The sequence below is a fragment of the Mastomys coucha genome, unplaced genomic scaffold (assembly GCF_008632895.1).
Source record: "Mastomys coucha isolate ucsf_1 unplaced genomic scaffold, UCSF_Mcou_1 pScaffold6, whole genome shotgun sequence".
In the NCBI taxonomy this organism is placed as follows: domain Eukaryota; kingdom Metazoa; phylum Chordata; class Mammalia; order Rodentia; family Muridae; genus Mastomys; species Mastomys coucha.
The window spans coordinates 106,046,488-106,055,629 of NW_022196912.1; the positions used below are offsets into that span (position 1 = coordinate 106,046,488).

At 46.1% G+C, this 9,142-nt stretch overlaps 1 protein-coding gene across 2 annotated transcripts in view; it reads right to left on the minus strand.

Annotated features, from left to right (window-relative positions):
- The window catches only part of Ston2 (stonin 2), a 142,497-nt gene extending 141,778 nt beyond the window's left edge, over positions 1–719 (minus strand). For both annotated transcript variants that reach the window (XM_031357405.1, XM_031357403.1), the window contains exon 1: positions 566–719. The gene's annotated coding sequence lies outside the window, so the exon portion shown is untranslated. The remainder of the gene's footprint in view (positions 1–565) is intronic.
- Between the last annotated feature and the right edge of the window lie 8,423 nt (positions 720–9,142).

Below are 9,142 nucleotides of genomic sequence, written 5' to 3' on the forward strand. Positions count from 1 at the left end.
CCTTTAACTATCCATCCCGACGAGAGGCGGTGTCCAGCAAATTGCTTGGCAACGCGTTCAGGAAACTCCATCCAAGGCCCGGGGTCCAGGCGGCCCCTGGGCGCTGTCCAGCGGGCAAAGAGCCTGAGAGGCCAGGCTGGGGTCGCGATTCAGAACACCCCGAAGCTGGGGCGCAACGCCAAGGCCGGGATTTCGAGCGGGGGTAGGGCGAGGCACCATCTCCAAGGACACCTGTTGTTGCCTCCCCGCTCAGGACAACGAAGTCGCCCTGGCCGACTTGGATCTCAGGGGAAGGCACGGGCTGGCAAGAAGTGCGGCGATGAGTGTGGGGATCATGGGGGGGGAGGGTCTCCCCACGAATACCCCAAGGTGACCGCCTGGCCTCATCCCCACCACCACCACCACCGCACCCAATCGGGGCTTCCCCGACTTGGTAGCGCGACGGCGCTCCGCGTTGGCTCGCTCCGCGGTGCTCGGAGATGCACGGCGCTAGGACCTCGCGGCCGGCGCCCCCCGCCGTCCACCTGCGGCGCCTAGCTCGCTCCCCGCCGCGGGTCGTACTCACCAGCATCCGGCTGAGCAGAGTCCCGGCGTCGGCGGTGAGGTCCTCGCCACCGCCAGCTCCTCAGCCTGACCTCTGTCCGGCCGCCGCTCGCACGGAGCTCCGTCTCGGCCGCCGCACCTCCACTGCCCGCTCGCGACTCTGGGCTTGCAGGGCGCCCGCGGGCTCAGGGCGCAGCTCTCGCCGCTCCTGATTGGGCGTAGCTTGTGCAAGAGCCGCTCTCTGATTGGACAGGAAGCGTAGGATGGGCGGAGCCACTCCCAGACTTTAGCTGCCCTGGCCTTGGTTCCCACCGCACCTGAAGCCAGGAGAGCGTTGAAACCGGTTCCGGTGCCCTCTGCACCCAATGGGATCGGGCAAGCAAGCTCCGGGGCGAGGAACAGTATTTCAGGGGTGGCGGGGACAGGGGATCATTATGGAGTCCCAGCTAACTCCCCTTGTGGGCTGGTGGTTGTGAACTTCCACCATGCTGGGATCCGTGCTCCTCCTCTCTCCTGCAAACCACTTTGAGCTCACATTTATTTTTTTCATGCTTTTTAGTATAGGGTGTGTAGGGCTTAGGAAGGGCACCTGTAAACAGTACATGACAAATAGTGTTTATGAACTCAGATTGAATTCTACACAAATTTGTGTATGTCCCTACCTACCAGAGCTCACAAAAGGGAAATAATTTGTCGGAGAGCTCAATACCATCAATATAGTAAGAACATTGTATTGGCGAGGTAAAGAACAAGATGAGCTGATGTCACCGGCCAAGAACTTAATACCTAGCTGGAGAGATAAAGCTGATTCATAACAATAATTACTCTAATATTAACCTATTGTATATTACTTGACAGGCGTTATTCCAAGAACTTTACATTCACTTTTATAATCCAGAAATTCAGGAAAAGTCAGCCATAAAGACAGCCTTGGGGGTAGAACATAAGATGTTCTAAAGATGCTAAAATCGCTTCTAAAAGACCAGCATGGCTCCAATTCCTGTGGGGAGAAAAGAGGACCCTAACTGTTCGATTATCCGTCTCTTCTCTCGTAGTTCTTTAACCCTCTCCACATCCCCACCCACATGTTCCGGATCTTTCTAAAAAACAAACAAACAAACAAAAAAGCGGTGAATGTCCACACGCCACCCTTAAATCATCCACTCTACCACCCTGATAGGCAATGGATAAAAAGCAGCTCTGTTTTCTGTCGTTTATATTAATGAACAAGCAAACAGCTCACCATGTGTGACCGTTTCCTACAAGCATTTGTCTCCTTCTGAGCTCTTAGGCTCACAGAACCCTAAGTGTGGCTGGCAAAAAAAAAAATGTTTAAAAGATACCAGCTGGGATCCAGCTTGACTTACTCTAAACAGTGTTTTCATCTATCCCAGGTTAAGAGGCCACAGGATAAAATTATGTCTGTCTTCTGTCGTTTACATCAACCAACAAAGCATGGACCCCTTTCTATTGGAAAGGCAGCAGACTGGGCGTGGGTTGAGCCTCACTTGATTGAAATACGGAGTGAAACAGGAGGCTAGGTAAGGAAAGCCCTCCTCAGGCACTGGAATCTCATGCACCCAGCAACCTGTGAGCCCTGGCTGATCGCTTCTCCTAGCTCTGGCTTTTGGCTTGCTCTTCTGCTCACTCCAAAGAAGAGAAACTCACTCGTTCCTGCCAGAGTGGGAGGCTGACCCAAGATGATGTGTCAAATTACTCAATTCTGGTTGCTTTGAGCTAACCTCAGCCCACAAATGAAAAGGTTTTGAAAGAATGGAGACCATGGAGTCTAGTCTTCTTATGGATGAGGTCACTTACACATAGTCTTATACCCTGATTCATCTAGAAAAAATGCTTTACTTAGAGCTGACTTTCTTCTCTCCTGACTAGCCCTCGGCAGTGAAGACTGAACCAAATGTCTGTTCCTGTGTGAGGCCTTCACCGAGTCTCCCAGGCACAAAGTAACAGTGCTCTGTCTATCGATTACACATCTTCTTCAACTAGAACACTCTCCATTGCTACACAGCATAGCCCCACTGCCTTGCTATCAGAACACAGTTGGCACTCTGTAAACATGAACGAGACTCCAATTTCCAACAGGCTAATAAAGTGCTAACCACACTTCTATCCTAAGTTTCAGCAGGGTATCCTCTAGTTCCCGAATAAATGGATATCGACTTAAAATTAGCATCCATTCAGTCCAATGGTAAACAAGTAATTCCTGTATGTTGGACACTGTTAAGAGAGAAACGGTTCTTCACTGTACGAACACAGGTGAGGAGAGGTTGTATAGCTGATTTACAAAACGGTGGCAGTTTCTCAAAAAAAACTAAGCTCAAAGTTGCACTACAACCTATGTTATCTACTTATATTATCAAGAAATTCTACTTATATTATCAAGAAAACTGGTTGTTGTGGCAGTTTATGGCTTTGAATCTCTCCACTCTAGAGGCAGAGTCCTCTAGACTCTATGGACCTCTATGTCTGAAACCAGCCTGCATAGCAAGTTCCAGGCCAGTCAGAGCTACATATGATATGACCTGTGTAAATTCATGTTTTTTTTTCAAATCTATTTGCATATATCTATATATATGAAAAATCTGAAAGCATGCTTCTCCATAAAAATTTGTTCTAGAATATTTATAGTATTATTATCTACCATAGCTGAAAAGTACAAAGTCATCAATTATTCCTAAATAACATAGCAAATACTCAGCGTAATGGAGTATTATTTAGCCACAGACACAAATGAAGTAACGTTATTTGTTACAACATGGATGCACCTTGAAAATGTTATGCTAAGTGAAAGAAGCCAGAAGCCAAAGGTGGCATAATGTAAAATTCCATCTCTCTACAACACAACAATGGGCAAATCTGGAGAAATATTATATACAGCTGATCTGTGGGAGTTGGGGAAATGAGTAGTTAGTTGCTTAACGGTGCCCAGGTCTCCTTTGAAGTGAAATGCCTGTAGCCAGGGAATGAATGTCTGCTGACTTGTAAGAGAACAAACCTATTATTATTATACAGCACACACTGTGAGACTGAAGTAAGTGCTCCAGCAAACATTAATTAAATCCTAAGATGAGGTATCTAAAGGTGTCCTTCTCCAGGGGGAGAAACTTTGGTAGGCTTATGAAAGGAAGCTAAATGTAATATAACTCACTTAGGCCTCATGTTCTATCAGCCTGGAAAGGACTTCACTTCTTAGATCTGTGTTGTCTGATAGAATGGGCTATGAAAATGGAAATATTCCTTGTCTTATTGTCTTTTTCTTTGCATATATGTTATTTTGAGACAGATTATCACATAGCTGAGGCTAACCTTGAACTCAACTAGGTAGACGAAGATGGCTTTGAAGTCCTGATCCTCCCAGCTTCACCTGACAAGTGTTGGGATTATACAGTCACATTCCACCACAGCCAGCAAAATACTTCTTATTGAGATATTTCATAAGGCAGCAATTAGCTGTGTGGTTATCAGACTTGAGATGCAGTTAATTATGACTTGAAATATTGGGTTTTTGTTTATTTGTTTTTCCAAGACAAGGTTCCTCTGTGTAGCTTCAGTTGTCCTAGAACTCAGTCTATAGACCAGGGGGGCCTCAAACTCATAGAGATTAATGCCTCTGCCTCCCAAGTATTGGGATTATTGGAATGTTGTGTTTTAAATTGTATTGAAAAATGCATAGCTACATGGAACTAATGACTACCATATGGCATTCAAACCAGAGCTGGTTTGAAGAATTAAAACCTTCCAGCCATGTGTGGTGGTGCATGCCTTTAATCCTAGCACTAGGGAGGCAGGGGCATGTGAATTTCTTTGAGTTTGAAGCCAGCCTGGTCTACATAGTAAGTTCTAGATTAGCCAGAGTTACATGGCAAGAATGTCAACAAACACGCAAACAAACACCATATGAAAACCATCTTAACTGTTAAGGGAGTGGGAGAGCCTGTGTCTATGGCCACAGCCTGGCTCAAACCAGAAACCCCTCAGAAATATTTCACTCTTCCTATATCTCCTTTAGCACTGTCTTTGTGAGCATCAGTCCCACAGAGACTTAGCCACGTCTTTATGCAAAGTGCTTTCATTCGCAAGTATATATGGATTAGTCGATTTATGGAACATATGAGAAATAGGAAAGAGCAACAATGTCAGGCAACTTTAAAGCACTGGTCTTGCCGGGCGGTAGTGGTGCACCCTTTAATCCCAGCACTTGGGAGGCAGAGGCAGGTGGATTTCTAAGTTCCAGGCCAGCCTGGTCTACAGAGTGAGTTCCAGGACAGCCTGGGCTACACAGAGAAACCCTGTCTCAAAAAAACAAATAAAGCACTGGTCTTGGTGCTGGAGAGATGGCTCAGTGGTTAAAAGCTTTGACTACTCTTCCAGAGGTCCTGAGTTCAATTCCAGCAACTACATGGTGGCTCACAACCATCTGTAATGGGATCTGATGCCCTCTTCTGGTGTCTTAAGACAGCTACAGTGTGCTCATAGACATAAAATAAATAAACTAATCTTTAAAAAGTAAAAATAAAATATAAAAAATAAAGTGCTGGACTTAAGCTGAATTGATGACTTGGTGGTTAAAAATGGGTATCGTTCTTAGACGACGTGTACTTCATGCCCAGTCTCCATATCAGGCAGCTTACAACCGCCTGGAACCTGGGCTGTAGGGGATCTGCCACCCCTTGATCTCCTTGGGTGTACACATAAATAAATGCCCAAAAAATGTTTTAAATGGCTGGTCTTGAGAAAGAGTGAGGGAAGATTAAAGAAATCTCTTTAAAGGGAGTGGCCCCTTTCTTCAACACCTCCACTCAATGCTTCTGCAAGTAGAAAATTTTGCTACTAAGATATTAGCATTGGAGAATCTTACAATTTGTAACATTGCATGCATTGTTCCCCCCCCCCCGCCCCCGGGGGTAGGGTGAGGAGCCACTGCTATGGCATGTAGTTGTGGTGGTCACAGGGTAATATGAAGAAATTGGTTCTCTCCTTCCATCCCTTGGTTTCTGGAGCTAGAACTCAAATTGTTAGCTTAGGATCAAGTGTCTCCTTCCATCTCATCACCCCAAGACTCTTTTTCAGATCCTTTTTTTAAACCCCCACCTCAGGCTTCTCACCTTCCTTAACTCCTTCACTACACCTCTAATCATACTTCATTCATTGAACTTGAAATCAATAGTACAGAATGGCCTTGCTTTCTACAATTTAGTCTATAGCATAGCATCCTACACAGCAAGATTCCTTTGTTACATAAATATTTACAAATCTTGTGTGTTTTGTGCAGGAACAGCCCTAGGTGCTATGGAAAACAAGAATGACTCATCCCCACTCAGATCTGGCCAGAAGGAACACACATAGCATGGAGTTAACAAGCATCACGTATTTAGGATGATGCCTGCTGTGGAGTGGTAGGGCTCATTAGACATCACGGATATTGTTATTTTGGATCCTTTAAAGCTCACAATCAAACTTTAGGGTTAGGGAGACAGTCAGCGGTAAATGCTTGCCCGAGTACAGGTGAAAGCCTGGGTCCCATCCCATATGGTGCAAATAACAAAGCTGATTAATAAGAAAATCAAATGTGTTCTTTAAACTCTTGAATGGCTTTTAGTTTACAAAAGCAGCCTATTAGAGATTGTGAACCAAAAAAGGAACAGAGCAGAATTGGGGTGTGGCTCTGTGGTAAAGCATTTGCCTAGGCTCTGGATTTAATCTTCAGCACTGCAAAAAAGAAAATAATGAATCAATATCTGTTAGAAAAGAGCCTTGCTTGTACAGTTGCCATGGCCTGATCCATAAAAACACAACATACTTTTCCTTTTCCCTAGGCACCCAGGATTCATTCCCTCAAAATTCCATCCCTCAAAACAAAAACGATCTCTCCCTTTAGCTCTCCTGTGTATTTCCCGACATCTACAATAGATGTTTTCTTGAGTAAAAGAGAGTCAGAGAAATGACTTTTAAAACTCCTTTAGCACACCCAAAAGTTGGAGTCCTTAATAGACTAACATTCTCCATCTTAGAAGAAAGGGATTGACAGCAACTTGAAGAGATGGTGTCTCTCTCATCATTAGCAGGAAAAAAACAGAGGAAGAACAAATAAACCAATATTTAACTAGAAAGAGCTCCAGGATCCAATGGCAGGCTCCAGGGTGGAGAAAAGTCACCTAAGAGAATGACCCAGGACCACCTCTGTGCAACTCCAAATTCTGTGACTCTGCAGCTGTTTATGTCAAGGCCCAAGCATCCCTGAGCCAGTTTCTCACCTAAAAACAAGTGTTGTATCAGTATCGAAGAGTAATTTTGATAACTAGATGGGACAGTTGTACAAATACTTGGCATTTTGAAAATGATTAATTGCTTGCTAAGTAACCAAGCATTCATTCAGTTGTTTATTTACTTATTTATGTCTTTAGGGTGAGTGTGATTGTTTTGGTCTTTGTTTTTGTTTGTTTGTTTGTTTGAGACAGGGTCTCTGTTCTGGCTATCTTGGAACTTGTTATGTAGACCAGGCTGGCCATCTGCCTGTCCTTCCCAAATGCTGCAATCAAAGGCATACACCACCAACCACGGTTTGCTATCATTGAAGGGATAGCATTGCTTACTGTCCTCCGATACTCACCATTACCATATTGGGTCAGTCCCCAAATCATTGCAGGGCTATGTCCACAAAGCACCTTTAATTCTGCATCCAAAACTGAACTGCTAGCAGAAGCCTGGGAAGCAAGGATTTGGCAAAGCCGAAGTCCAAACCCTTCTGCTCTCCAGCTGGCAGAGAAGCACCCTACACCTGCAGCTTCTATGGCAACTGTTAGAACCTACAACCTCCTATTGTTCTGCTTTTCCTAAGGATGGAGCAATCACACAATTTCAACAGAAAAATCAATGTTGGAATCGGAGAGCGTGCTGTGGGAGCCTGAACTATCCAATCCCCAGTTCTGAGCGGCCGTGAGAAAAGATATTTGATGTCGGCGGAATGGGGGCTGAGCTGGAGAAGAAATGGAGCCAACACATGCTCACACAAGCTGGGCAACTAACCAGGTTGTGTTTCAAGGATGATAAACAGTAACCATCCTGACAAAATAGGAGCCCTAATCTACTAAGCACTAAGTACTGGGTGCTCTGCAGGAAGCACCGATCATGACCATCACAAGCATTCAAAGGAAAATTGTGCTAACTTTATTGCATCCTCGAGGAGGCCAGTATTTACCTGTCTTGCATCCCCTCTGTGACCCCCAGGATCTGCGTTCACCGGCTAGGCCAATGCCCAGAGAAGCCAACCTTCTAAATCCTAAAGAGCACAAGACTCTCCAGGGACTCTTGTTTGGGAATGCAATTCTGATTATCTAGGGAGGATGGGTCCAGATTTGAAGTCCTAAATTCCCAGCAGGCTTCCAAGGGAGTGCTACTTGTCCAGGGACTTCAGCCGGTGTCAACCTTGGCTGTACAGTTTAAAATAATCCAAGAGCTTTCAAACTGTGCGTGGCTTCACTGTCCTCTCTAGAGAGAACAGTTTGCTTGGTTTGAAGGTGCGGCTCCCAAAGAACAGCTTCCAGGCTGTGATGGTGACGAAGCAAACAGCTGGCACTGAGACTTCGGTCGTGGAGGGACACACATCTGCAGGCTTCTGAGGACGCCCTGTGACCCTGTGCTCCCTTTTCCCAGCCGCCTAGGCCTCTGTGTCTGGCCTCCCAGAGAGGACGCCCTTGAAGGAGGCCTCTCTCCCAGCAAAACCCCAAGCCTGGAAGAGGTTCCAGCCACCACCTGTTTCCTTGAAATAGTTTGCAGCTGTGCTGAATGACCTCATCACGCTGGCTCTGTCGTGGGCCAAGTTGATCTGGAAAGCCCTCTTCCCAAGTCTGGACTCTCCCTGCTCAGCACCAACAAGCAGAGGGAGAGAGGGCCCTAGCTGCAGGGTGAGGTAGAGCTTGGCTAGGACTCTCTGAAAGAGCACTACACCACTTTGAGTCCCCACGAGGGGCCTGTCCCTTGGCTGTATGGCTGTGGTCCTGAGTGCTACTTCCTCCCATGTTCACCCTCTGCATGTCCTTGGGAACCTATGAAACCCCAAGGGATTCTTTCTTGTCCTCTACCATCACCTCCTCCTCGTCCTCCTCCTCCTCCTCCTCGCCTCATCGTCCTCCTCCTCCTCCTCCTCCTGCTCCTGCTCCTTCTCTTCCTCCTTCTCCTTCTTCAATGTATAAACAAACATTGAAGTATACACACAAAAATGCAGAGTCTGCTTCTTCTTCCCCTTCCCAGAGACAGCCGCCAGGATCGTCTGGGCTCAGATCCTTCTCTGGATACGTGTGGTTCCATGTTCTCCTGGGCATTTGCAGTCCTGGGCGACAAGCAGGGGTGCACTGTGTCATGCGATTCTGAATGCTATCTTGCTGACTTGAGCATCTTTCTCATGCAGTTACATACATGTATCATTTTAGCATCTTTCAAGCTTATCTGGGAATCACAATCTCCTGGGGGAACGTTACTTAAAATACAGAGACTGACAGGTCTCAACCGAGACCTGCTGAACGAGAATTTCTCCTGGAGGAGCCTGGGTCGTCTTTCCTTTTGGATTCTTTCTCTAAGTTTC